General features: G+C 39.9%; 1 long non-coding RNA gene across 1 annotated transcript in view; it reads left to right on the top strand.

The window, feature by feature from the left end:
* LOC126295138 (uncharacterized) overlaps positions 1-386 on the top strand; it is a 29,050-nt gene extending 28,664 nt beyond the window's left edge. Inside the window, exon 3 of the long non-coding RNA XR_007552390.1 lies at positions 254-386. This is a non-coding gene — a long non-coding RNA (uncharacterized LOC126295138). The remainder of the gene's footprint in view (positions 1-253) is intronic.
* Positions 387-13,170: the final 12,784 nt, after the last annotated feature.

The raw sequence follows: 13,170 nt of genomic DNA, 5'->3' as shown, positions 1-13,170 counted from the left end.
CGAGTTGTGTTGTTTACTACTATTTCCTTATCGAAATATGTGTAAGGCCTTTTACACAATAGTGCCGTGCATTTTAATTTCCTGCTGGAACTTGTCCAAATGTTCTTTTACTTTTGGTGTAGATATTTACCTGCAAAGAAGTCTCAATTATCGCTGCTAAGATCGATTTCGGGATATTTATGTGAAAAATCAATTAAAACAATGTACTTAAATTCCTGACACAAATATGTGGGTTTTCATGTTTGTGTTTCAGATATCTGGCTACAGGATGTAATATGGCAGTGCTGCATTACAATTTTCAGATCAGATATACCTCTGTCCAAGATATGATGTATGAAACTTGCTTGAAAGTTTGGAAGAGTATAAGACAAATGGCATTTCCAACATTAAATAGGGGCAGAGGTAGCAAATTGTGTGAATAGGAATGCAGACTTCCCCAATTGCTAGCCTGGGTGGCCGAACGGTTGTAGGCGCTACAGTCTGGAACCGCGTAACCACTACAGTCACAGGTTCGAATCCTGCCTCGGGCATGGATGTGTATGATGTCCTTAGGTTAGTTAAGTTTAAGTAGTTCTAAGTTCTAGGGGACTGATGACCTCTGAAGTTAACTCCCATAGTGCTCAGAGCCATTTGAACCATTTTAATTTCCCCAGTTGTTTTCTGCAATAAATGGGAAACATGTCAGACCAATAAGACTCCATCCTCCAAATTCACTTTAGAATAATTATAAAACTTATTTTTCTGTCCTTTTACTTGCTTTATCTGCTGCGAAATACAAGTTAAGAAATGAAACTTCCTGGCAGATTAAAACTGTGTGCCCGACCGAGACTCGAACTCGGGACCTTTGCCTTTTGCGGGCAAGTGCTCTACCAACTGAGCTACCCAAGCACGACTCACTCCCGGTACTCACAGCTTTACTTCTGCCAGTATCTCGTCTCCTACCTTCCAAACTTTACAGAAGCTCTTCTGCGAACCTTACAGAACTAGCACTCCTGAAAGAAAGGATATAGTGGAGACATGGCTTAGCCACAGCCTGGAGGATGTTTCCAGAATGAGATTTTCACTCTGCAGCAGAGTGTGCGCTGATATGAAACTTCCTGGCAGATTCATTCAGGAGTGGTAGTTCTGCAAGATTCGCAGAAGAGCTTCTGTTAAGTTTGGAAGGTAGGAGACGAGATACTGGCAGAAGTAAAGCTGTGAGTACTGGGCGTGAGTCGTGCTTCGGTAGCTCAGATGGTAGAGCACTTGCCCGCGAAAGGCAAAGGTCCCGAGTTCGAGTCTCGGTCGGGCACACAGTTTTAATCTGCCAGGAAGTTTCATGTCAGCGCACACTCCGCTGCAGAGTGAAAATCTCATTCCAAGTTAAGAGATGTTGGAACATACAGAGAATTCAGTGACTTGTATATTTTTAAGGATTGAAGAACCAATGCTGTACATAATTATCAGAGATGAGGCATTTAATATATCTGTAAATCTAGTGCGTCGTTATGAATAGAGGAAGGAGTTTAATAAAGAAGGAAAAAAGTCTCTAACCATTGATTCTTTCGGGCCAGGCATTCTGGCAAATAAATGGAGAGCTTTCATCGCCTGATGGATGTTCGAGAAGAGTTGCAATTGCCATAATAGAAGCATGCTGTGTTTTACATAATCGTGTGCAAAAAAAAAGGAGATGGTTGTAAGTTTGAAGACATGCCGTAGGTCCCTCAAGAGCTGGAAGTTGCCCCAGGTCATACAAGCAGACGGTGCCAATCATCAGTACATAGGGACTTATTTGCAGATTATTTTACAAATCTGCTGGAATGGCAAACAAAATTCATTGTCGTAGTAATTAAGTGTGTCAATTACATTCTGCATGTAACTATTTCTGCACCCATAGGAATTAGTGTATTTGTTGTTAAGTTTATGGCGATACCCTCCTTTCCATTATTGTACGTATAGTAAATTTGTATATCGTTATAAATAAAAAAAGAGTTATCGAATTCATTATTCTCATTTTCAATCATATTCTCCTCACAACATTATGTCTGTGACTTCCTCTCATCTCTTTCCTTCATATCGCAATCAATGTATTTTTCACAAGACATCTCCCAGATTGCTTTTCAGCTTTCAGTTTCACGAAAGTTTCTGCACACCGAAAGTCACCCCGGCTTCGATTTCGGGTGCAAACGATCTGTGACTACTTCTACATGTGTGCAGAGGCTGGGGCTACCACGACGTACTGGGACACGCTGCTCGCAATTGACTGCACGAAGACAGGTCTGCTGTGCATTTGGATGTGTTCTGATGGCTGCCACAGCCAGCAAATCCTGGATGCGTATTACTCCGTTCACCATAAACGTAAACTACATGTAAACATTACACTGTGTATTCTTGTGAGTTTGCTGGAATCTCATTGTATTTCATTCCACGTGGAGGAGAAGCCAGCCTGTCTCGCCTACTGTCAAGTACAGTCAGAGGAAACGTTTTGTGCTGTGCGTTACACGTACATCGACAGAGCGATAATGCGGGACAACAGCTCTATCAGCGCATTTAATTTGTAAAGCACTGGCCACACACCTGGTCCAACTAAGGTGCAGTGGTGTTAATAGTCGTAGTAAAGGCGTGAAAAGAGACGAGCGGAGAACAATATAGTCTTGAATGTCATTTAGTTTTTGAACAGAAGGAAATAACGATAAAATTCAGGTGATAGGTTTCTTTGGTGATCTGCAGGCAAACGTGGTCTTGATCTTAGCTAACATAGTACTGTAATTAAAAAAGAGAGTGATGAAAGATCCTGACTTTAACAAGGATAATGTTTCTGCGGCGTATAATCACACTGCTGGGATTTCACCATGTACGAGGGTTAACTGACAAGTAATGCCTCCACCTTCATAACTCTTCAACAGTTGGCAGCATTGGTATGCGGCAGATAGTGGCTTGTTCCGTAACCTCTTCTATACAGCTCCAGTTGGTGGGAAGCCTTAACATTGAGAGATTGTGTTGCTACAATGTAATGTATGGAACCCTGCGCAGACTGTCGCCCAATGCGATCCAAGCAACGTGCAGTCACTGAATTCTTGACAGCAGAAGGTGCCACTCTAAAGAAGAGTCATCAAACAGTGAAAGAAGTATATGGTGATTGTGTTGATGTGAGTACTGTGTGTCGTTCGGCGAGTAAGTTTAAAGATGTTGAGGCGGAAGCATCTGACCTGAGTGACAAACAAAGAGTTGGACGTCCTGTGATAGCAACTACCGAGTTTCACAAGCAAAATGTTGACAGACCGTTTCAGGATGATCGTCGTATCACACAGAGAGAAATTACTAGCACAATCGGCATTTGACAAGAGCGTGCGGGTCACTTTATTGCTTTGCTTGGCTGTCGGGATACCTGTGTACGATGGGTACCCCAGATGCTGACTCCGTAAATGAAAGAGCACAGACTTGAAACTTGCCAAGAACTCCTCTAGTGTTACGAGAATGAAGGTGACGCCTTTCGCCATTAAACTGTGACAGGAGACGAAACGTGAGTACAGTATTACGACCTGGAGACAAAACGTCAGTCTATGGAATATCGACATGAAGACTCGCCCTAGAAAAAGAAATTCAGGACGCAGCCCTCAGCTGGAAAAACCTTGGCCACAGTGTTCTGGGACGTAGATGGTGTTATCCGTGTTGATTTCTTTGAACAACAATAAATTCAGAGCAATACATTACAACGCTGCGAACTCTGAAATGATGGCTAACAAGGGTCCAAAAGGAAAAGGGAAATGTTTTCCTGCAGCACGAAAATGCCAAAGTACACACTTCACGTGGTAGCACAGCAGAAATTCAGAGACTAAATCTCACCACCATACAGCATCATCCATACAGTCCAGATTTAGCACCGCCTGACTTCCATCTCTTCCCAATAATGAAAGACGATCTGTGGGGCATAATTATGCTTCTGACGAAGATGTTGAGAGGACTGTGAGATTGTACTTGTGGAAACAGAGTGTCAACTTTTCCCATGACGGCTTCAGAAAACTTTTTCGTTGTTGGCATAAATGTGTCCAATTGGCTGGTGATTATTTGGAAAAGTGAACATTGGTTATTAAAGATCACATTCTAAGGATTATTTATGCATTTGATTTAGTAAAATACTCCCATACAAACCCAATTAACGATGGTGGAGGCATTACTTTTCATTCAACCCTTGTAGTTAAATATTGAAGCCACTGAAGCTGTTACAGTCATTCGTCTGATAATCTCTGAAATTCTTCCATTATCAGACTGTGACGAAGGCGGTACATTTCAGTACTGCTACGCTGATACTGAGGCGTTCAACAATAGAATCCCAAGCCACCAAAAAGTCCAAGTTTCCTCCTCCTCCTCTTTTATCACATGCTGTTCTGCGTTTCGCCATCATTTGGCAATGGCGTCTAATACAGCTTCGTCTTGTTATTTCATATGACAAATCCCTTAACTTGGCTCCAGTTCTATTGGGTTCACATAGCATTGCTACGGTGACAACTGTAAAAATGCAACATTTGTACAGTGTCCTCGACGCCTTGAAAGTTGTTTTCTGTGTTTCTGCCACACTTATCACTCTCATGTGAGATCACATCTGTCCTATAAAACAGTGGGAATATTCAAACAAACAGCATTTGATTTTTCATTTTTCTCCAAAAACAGTAATTGTGTAATGGTTTCTGTAACAATGTTTTATAGTAAACTGATAATTAAGGATGTGTGTTTGCAATGAAAACCAGAACTCTGCGTGTGGTATGTAATTAGACACCATACGCGCATTTTTCTTGAAAAAAAAAATGTGGTTAAGTATGAGTTAATTACCACATATTGATAAACTTCATATTTAAATGATTTTGGTATTCAAATGGAACAAAAAAAAGTCAACCCGCTGGTGAACAACGACGTTACCGATTATACTGAGTTTGCAATGTCAGCCACGTTCCTTTTACCTAGCATATCATGTCTCTCAATAAACGTCAAAGCTCATTTTTCCCTGTAATGTTGTGGAAAACATTAACAACACTTTGGTTCTAGCCATTAACGATGTTCCGCGTGAATGTTTCACTTTGACGCAGGAAGCAGTGTCATCCATTTTCGCTGTACATATGAACAGTGAGACAATCAATGCATGAATAGCACTTACTGTGACTCTGACTGTACACGATTTTTAAAATAAAAATTGTATTGCTAAAGTATGATTAATACTTAATACCAATCATCGCATTTATGTTTTGCTTGCATCGCGTTTATTCTTATAATGACCGTGGGCTGTAATCAAGCGTCATTGTTTTATTGTCTGCCACAGCTGGACTACCTAGTAGATTACCAGCCTAAGAATTTGCTTTCGAAAAGCCTCTCTCAAGACATTTTCTCTCTGTCACTCCAGTTTTCATCCAGATCATTAAATTCTCTTCTGAAATCCAGAGAATGTGTGTCATCATATGATCCAGCATATTAGAGCTAAAAAACGAATCCCCATTAGATACAGCACAAACACTCTGCTTGACACTTTGAACCTTACTGACTTTCCTTTCAGTTTCAACATATTTAGAATCTAACATTTCATGGAGTTCTCTTAGCGTCTTTTCAGTAACAGCCATTCACTAACCTTCTGCTTCTCTTTCTACTGTTTCTATTTTACCATCAAAATACGTTTTTCTTTGATCAGTTTGACTTTCAAGCTCCTCCCTGTTGACAGAACAAACTTCTTATGATTCTGAAAAATTCTAATTATATGATTTGGGGACATCTTCCATTCTCTTTTCACCTATTTCGCTAATTCTTTATTGGTTTCACAAGCTCTGATAACATATAATTTTACCTGTTTGTCTTGTACCACTTTCCCTAGCCTGTTTTCGTAACAACTTTTTACAGGCTGAATTTTCCTATCCAGGTTTGTAAGCATGATATAAATCACACCATTTTCTCTCTTCTTCAAACTACTCATACCTGATCACGGTTTTCATTAACATCAACAACAATTTATAGTCTTCAGCCATAGATTTTTCCTGTACTCCTTGACTTATTTCACATGATTCTTTCACCATGTTAACTCCTCCCATCAACCCTGAGCTGTCTTTCTTCTTCATATTACAATAGTCAGTGGATGAAACCCGTAGGCTCATCATAAAACGAAGATTCATCTAATTCTACCGCAGGGTAACCTTCAAGTTCATCTTTAGCTGTCACATTCTGTCTATCTTCAGAGTTAAATTCCTCTATTCTATTCCTAAGAACACTACCTTTTTCATGTACATGATGTTCACCTGTGTAGCACTACCTACGACACTGTTGTGAGGTGGCAGGTAACAATAACTCGTTTGTTTGGTTTTAGCTTTATAAGATGAAATGTTTTGTAATCTTGTGCGATTTATGTGATACCACAGCCATCTACAAGGACATGAAAAGTACTAGCGCGAACAGCCAGAAAGTGATAGAAAACACACTGTTTGTTGTGTTTAGTCCACAGGTCTGCTATTCAGCTCTCTGAAAAAGAAATAAAATGTTGTGATTCTTAAAGAATGATGCAGATGTGTCAGGAATCACACTGATAAATGAGTCTACTGTCGTTCAACTGAGCAGTATATTTTGACGAACGTTCAGTCACTAGAAGTAGTTTTAAAAATTATTAAATGTTTTCTTTGTCGTACTCGACTCAGTTCAGAGACGATTTCTACTCATTGTTCCTAATTACATAAAGTTAATCGATTGCGTATTAGTGAAGAATAATCTCAGACACTTGCCATGTGGTTTCGAATTACATACAGGCCGGCACATCGAAAACTAAACGCGGGCTTTTCAGTTAAATTCAGCAAGTCAGTCGATATTTTCCAAGACAGACAGCTCCGTCTTGATACACTCGTGGTGTGGACAATGAAGGAAACAGTCGCTCCAAAGTTGCTTTCAGCAGTGGCAGCAGTGATCACCCAGCACCATTTTTTACTAATATTATTTGTATCATTGTTCACTGAAGACTACAATGACCCCGATTTTTCAGTAAGTAAATATATGTTGTCTTTATATCGTATAAAATTCTCAGCCTATTAGCGTTTAAACTTAAACATCTAGAATTTTTCAAACGGCACTGAAGGTAGATAGTGGCCTCTGAACTCTCTCTTTCTCATTTCTGTGCCGGTTGTTAAATTAACATTATGACATTGAAAGTTGGTACAGTTTAAATTTACTTACATCACATGCAGTGCAGTCTTTTAGCTTTGTACTTTGTATAGTAAGTTAATCAAACTAGAGGGGAGGGGACCAAACAGCAAGGTGATCGGTTCCATCAGATTAGGGAAAGATGAGGAAGGAAGTCGGCCATGGCCTCTCACAGGAGCCGTTCCGGCATTTGCCTGAAGAGATCTGGGGAAATAATGGAAAACCTAAATCAGGATGGCTGGACGCGGATTTGAACCATCGTCCTCCCAAATACGAGTACAATTTTCTAACCACTGCGCCACCTCACTCGGTATCAAACTAGGACTTTCAATTTTTGGCGCCAAAATTGGCTATTAATCACTCAAAAAGTAAAGGAGATACCTTCATGGAAACCTCTACTGTACCTGTTTATGTTAAACTGAACCTAATTCCAAAGGTGGAACCTCAACATTGCATGCATTTTAACATTCGAAAAATGTGGAATGATTCAGAAAGGAAAGGAGGTAGCCAGATGAAAACTTCTACAAATTTTAATACTGAATGCTCTTAAAAATAGCAAAATCCGGAATTTTGAATAAACTGTTCAGATCATGCTGACAGCGAAACTCACAACCTCTCGCCATAGGCTTAGTTTTACATAATCTAGCCACCTTTTGTAATTACACTTAAAGATACAATTTTACATGAGATTATTATGAAATCTCTTTGTTCATTCTGTCATGGCATGTGTTGCACTATTCCATCTTGGCCTTGGCCAATGGACAGAGTAAAATCAACATCTTGCATGCCAGAGTACACATAGCAGTAAGTGGTTCCTTCCCCACATTACATCTTTTTTATTATGTGGCAACACTTCTAGAACAGACTCACATATTGGATGCAATTACTTACTACAAACCCATTTTCCTACTAAAATCTGGTATTAGGAAATTGTTCTTACTTATCAGTAGAAGACTTACTACTTTCTTCTCTTATGCTAAAAGAATGGTGCAGTATTTACTCTGGGGAATTGACTGCTACGAATATGGAACATCATGGGCCTAAGTATGCCCGCTTAGTGCATAGTTCTTTTTTTAAAGGGTACTCCTGAGATAGCCCACTATGTTTCTAGCAGAGCTATGAGCTACTTACAGAGGTCTTGATCATTGTACATGTTGCCAAGTTGTCGTAAGAGCTCATTGTCTGATTTTCAGGACTTCTGAATTTCTTGTAGAGTAAAGTACCTTTTGTCTTGTCTGCAGCTTTATGCAGGTAAACCACCAGAAAATTGAACAGGATATGAAGATTCAGCTAAGGGCTTTCTTTTGAGAGGTTTGCATTTTGTGCAGATGTGTGCAAGCTGCATTGCCCCACACTGTAGAAGTTTAGTTCATCACAGGATGGATGAAGAGCCTGAATAGATTGAGAACACTTTCAATGAACAACTCCGAATTTGCATTCAGTAAGAGTAGAGGGCACTAAGGCAGTCCAATATTTGTCATTTGACATCACTGATGTAGTGTACCCAAGTCCGTTTGCTGTCCAGGGTAACACCAAAGTATTTTGCAGTTGTAGTACACTTAGTTGGCTCTACAATGTGATGTATCAGCTGCAGAGCTGGCATACGCCGTCTATTGAGCAGAAGCCCCTGGCTCTTGGATGCATTACAACCATTCCCCCACCAAGCTGCCCAGTATTAGAAAGTGACACGACCTCCTGCAGTAGCCGAAGCACAGCTTGCAGCTGTCTGTTTCTGGTATAAAGTACTATATCATCAGTATATATCGTCAACAGCGGGTAAGGAGAATTCTGACGATTTGTTTCTGCAGGTTGCATATATTAGGGGGGGGGGGGGGGGGAATAATACATTCTGGGTCAAATTATCCATAGGATGTCATAAATCAATTAGCATAACAATGTGTTTAAGGGAGCAGGAGGGAGTTAATTTGCCCTCAATGTATGCTGACCACTGAATGTATGCAACCCACACAACAAAATGCAGCAGAACTCACCTTATCTCACTACTATCACTTTATTAGATCTCAGTGACAGAGGAAGCTCTGACGTGAAAACAGTCTACTGTCTACCAGTAGACACACAAAACAATAAAATTATTGGTTCGTATAAAACACAAATAAAGCAATTATAATGTACTTCAATATAAGTATTAGAGAAAATTTTACATTTTCTTCCATATAGCTATCCTTTTCATTCAGATGAAACTAGCATTCAAAGAAAATATTTCACTTCGTTATTTAATCCACCAGAAAGAAATGAAGTGAAACATACTGCACCCACACAACTTTGTTGCCCTTTGTTGACGGATCCGTACTGTGGTTGCCCGCCTGCTTCCCACCACCAGTAGTTTCTGTCCTCTAGTACCAATCTCCTACACTATGTGCAGCAGGCTGAGTTTCCTGGTTACTTCTAAAACATATGTCCTCACTCTGACAAGGCGATCTCGTTGCTTTCACATTGGTGTGGAAGAAACTAAAATACTAAGTTTGAAAGTTGGGTCGAGATTCAAATATAGCAAGACTAAAGTAACTTACAAGTCAAAAAATAGATAAAACTCATAGAAGCTAAAGATGAGCTTTTATATTTATGGAAATTGAAGATGATATTCGAGGATTGCTGCCTACATCAACATCCATAGCCGCTCCCCTGCCACCGTTCGGCAGTGGCATCAGTTCCTCTCCACGATCCAAGGTGACCTTGTTCCCCTTCTCCAGCACACCCGTCCTGAAAGAGACACCACCTCCGATGTTGTCATTGCCTCTGTGAACCTCCTTGGGCATATCATCGTCGACATCCCCAACCTCACATGTAGTGACCACCTCCCCGTCCTTCTCTCCGTCACGTCGACTCACCACCTCCCTCCGGCTCCTCACCCTACACCCTCTCTCAAGGTCATCCATGACTACCATCGTGCCAATTGGGATGCCTACCGGGAATCCATCGCCACCCAGGTCGAAAGCCACCCTCTTACTTATCACCATCCGCGCCTCGTCCTTGATTCAGAAGGTAATTACCGGCGCTGTGGAGGCCCATGTTCCTACTAAAACAACCCACCCCCAACGTCCCACTATCCATCCACGGGCTGTCCTCCTCCTCCGTGAATCCCACCGCCTCTATCGTTCCTTCCTGCGCACTCGTCACAGGGATACACTCCAATGCTACTGGCAGATACAGTGACATGTATGGAACCTTATTACAGCAAAGAAACGCCGGGATTGGCGCCAGGTCTGCGCACTACGCAACTCCACCCTCCCTATCAACTTCTCCAAGCACTGGTCTGCCTTCCATCGCCTTACTGGTTCCTGGTGACAGGAGGCATGCTGATCTGGGGTGTTGTAATAAGTCCACTTCTTTCTAAAAGATTCAGAGCCTCATTTATAGAACCATTACACACTATTTTATCCACTGCAGTCAAAAAATGCTTGTTGAAAATTTTTGCAGCACTTTCACCTTGATCAATGACATTCCCATTATGTCTGACTTCAATATTTTCTATTACCCCCTTCTCCATAACGACCAGGCTCTTCCTGAACCTCAGTAAAGCCAACCACTTTGCTTCCCACCTTTCTGAGGTCTTCTCTCTCCCTGATGATCTCCAGTTATTCTTTTTTCCCCACCATCATGGAATGTGCCAATACATCGGTCACTCCATTTGCTCCTAGTCTCCAGTACTTGGGGCAGTTGACCCCCTCTGACATCAACACTCCAATCACAGCACAAGACATTAAATCTATCCTCTGGTGCAAACACAATACGGCCCCTGGCCACAACCATGCCACCTTAGAGAAAGCCCCTTCTACTTCCTGACTGTCCTTGCCCATCTGTATTTATTTATTTATTTATTTCATTTGTGTTCTGTAGATAAATCTCTTGGGTGTAGAACGTGTCATTTACGTAGATGTGAGACACTTGTTTATAATGATATCTTATACAATGAATAATATATTATATAGAAAAAAATGTTTACAAGAATTGTTTTTTGTAAAAAGTTACAAATTACATTGAACAGACTTAAAATAGATCAAAATCAATTCACATAATGTCATACATAAATTCGTCCAACGAGTAAATGCTTTTACTTAGAAGATACAGTTTAAGTTGATGTTTAAAAATAGGTGGATCAGTAACTGACATTTTTATTGCCTGAGGGAGAGCATTAAATATTTTATGCAAGAGTAGTGTACTCCTTTTTGAACCGTATGTAGATTCTTTTGTTCAAGATATTGGATCATTTTTTTATCCTAGTGTCATAGTTATGATACATGCTGTTCATTTCAAAAAGGGAATGGTTTTTACACAAGAAACACATGAGAGAGAGAATGTACTGAGATACTGTTGTGAGTTCTTGGAAGAGTTTCCTGCAGGAATGTCTGTAATTGACACCACACAGAATCCTAATGTCTCTTTTCTGGGCTATGAGGATTTTGTTTGCCTTTGGCTGGGTTCCCCAGAATATAATTTCATAGGCCATCAGGGCACGAAAATAACCAAAATAGGCAGCTTTCAAAGTATTTAAGTCACTGAAGGAAGTAATTACACGAATAGCGTAAATTGCTGAGCTTAGTTTTTTTTATATAGGTGAGGAATGTGTAAGGACCAGTTTAGATTGCTATTAACAAGTAGGCCCAGGAACTTTGCTGACTCAATTCTTGCTAAATTCTCATCATTGTATTTAACATTAATCTCCCCTTCGATATTTTGGCTTGTATGGAATGGAATCAATTGAGTTTTTTCAAAATTTAGTGATAATCCATTGGAGGTAAACCAGTTAAAGGTCTCCTGAAAAATAGCATTTACAGTGATCTCAAGATTAGTATTTGTTGAATTGTCTACCAGAATTGTTGTGTCATTGGCAAAGAAAGTAAATTTTATCTTAGCCCTTGTACACATTGGAAGGTCATGTATGAAAATAAGCAAAAGTAGAGGACCGAGAATAGAGCCCTGTGGGACTCCATAGTTTATTGTGCCCCAAGAAGAGGACACTGGTTCCCCATTAGTGTCGTTTACCATGACATTCTGTTTCTGGTCCTTTAAATAGGACGCAAGCCATGTCCCTGCTTCTCCAGTTAACCCATAAAATTCTGCCTTTCTCAGAAAAATCTCATGGTTCATGCAATTGAACACCCGGGAAAGATCACAAAAAATTCCAGTTGGAGATATTTTATTATTGATTGATTCGAGAATTGCATTAGTGAAAGAATATATTGCATCTTCTGTTGAGATGTTTTTCTGGAAAGGAAATTGACGTTTATTGAGAATATTGTGTTTACTAAAATGTTCAAGAATCCTTCTGTGTACAAGTTTCTCGAGAATCTTGAAGAAACAAGTTAAGAGTGAAATAGAGCGACAATTGGTTACTTAGTTTCTGTCACCCTTTTTGTACAATGGTTTCACTACTGCATATTTAAGTCTATCAGGGACAATTCGTGGTCTCAGTGATTCATTAAAGATGTGGTACAGGATTTCATAAATGAAAATGTGTGTGTGTTTCAACACTTTGATGGAAATACCATCAATACCAGTTGAGTTTTTGTTTTTCATGGTCCTTATTATCTTCTTAATTTCCTCAACAGTGACAGGAGGCATGCTGATCTGGGGTGTTGCACTAAGTCCACTTCTTTCTAAAAGATTCAGAGCCTCATTTATAGAACCATTACACACTATTTTATCCATTTGCAGTCAAAAAATGCTTGTTGAAAATTTTTGCAACACTTTCACCTTGATCAATGATATTCCCATTATGTCTGACTTCAATATTTTCTGCATAGTTTGAATAACTACCAGTTTCTCGTTTAGTAATACCCCAGATGGTTTTTATTTTCTTGCCAGAATTATCTATTTCTGATTTGATGAACATACGTTTTGCCTTTATCAGAACTTCATTTAAAATCTTGCAGTACCTTTTATAATGAGCTCTTATTTCAGGATCATTTGTATTACTGAGAGAAACATAAAGCAGTCTTTTAGTCCTACATGATGTTTTTATTCCTTTCCTGAGGCACTGTTTGCTAGTACTCTGCTCTGGTACTT

Source organism: Schistocerca gregaria, chromosome 11, assembly GCF_023897955.1.
Source record: "Schistocerca gregaria isolate iqSchGreg1 chromosome 11, iqSchGreg1.2, whole genome shotgun sequence".
Classification (NCBI taxonomy): Eukaryota; Metazoa; Arthropoda; class Insecta; order Orthoptera; family Acrididae; genus Schistocerca; species Schistocerca gregaria.
Note: the sequence above shows the minus strand (reverse complement) of the source record. Positions and strands in the feature narration are given on the sequence as shown.